We start from the raw sequence: 870 nt of genomic DNA, 5'->3' as shown, positions 1-870 counted from the left end.
GATGTTCATTTGTGACCAACCCTTGTGTATGTGATGCACATAGGTGCATTGATATTAGGGGGGATGACGCCTAGCATTATCCGTTACGCGAGGTATCTAGAAAGATACGCTCGCAATACATATTAGTGTTATCTACAGAAATGACATTTTGATTGGTAATTATGTGTTATTATATTTAATGCGATTAAATTTAAATCAGTCTGAAAACTACTTCCTACTTGGTAAGTGCCCACGAGGAGCCGGATTACCGCTCCCGTGACGACACTTTACCAGAGTAGTTCGTGCGTTGTGTAGGCGGGCACGTCGTAATGCGGCCACGCTCTACTTAAGCACACACCCTAGCACAGCGAGGAAGCGGTTTGCACCTGCTTCTCTTGCGTGCAGTGAGGTAGTTGTGGTGGGCGCGCAAGCGACCTCACCCAACACACTAAGAACTCTGGTTAAGTGTCGTCACGGGAGCGGTAATCCGTCTCCTCGTGCGCACTTACCAAGTAGGTAGTAATTTTCAGACTGATTTATATTTAATAGAATTAAATACAAATACCTATTTTTACCAATTAAAATGTTATCTCTATAGATATCATTTAATATGTATTGCGAGCGTATCTTTATAGATACCTCGCGTAACTGATGACGCTAGCCGTACACTTAACCAGAGTTCTTAGTGTGTTGGGTGAGGTCGCTAACGCGCCCACCACAACTTCCTCACTGCACGCAAGAGAAGCAGGTGCAAACCGCTTCCTCGCTGTGCTAGGGTGTGTGCCTAAGTAGAGCGTGGCCGCATTACGACGTGCCCGCCTACACTTGGTAGCACTTGAAATCCTTCCCACGACCCGCATCTCTGCGTGTGTACGTGAGGATGAGCCTCAA

This window comes from Bremia lactucae, linkage group LG13 (assembly GCF_004359215.1).
Source record: "Bremia lactucae strain SF5 linkage group LG13, whole genome shotgun sequence".
In the NCBI taxonomy this organism is placed as follows: domain Eukaryota; phylum Oomycota; class Peronosporomycetes; order Peronosporales; family Peronosporaceae; genus Bremia; species Bremia lactucae.
The sequence above is the reverse complement of the archived record's forward strand: the minus strand, read 5'-3'. Positions refer to the sequence as shown.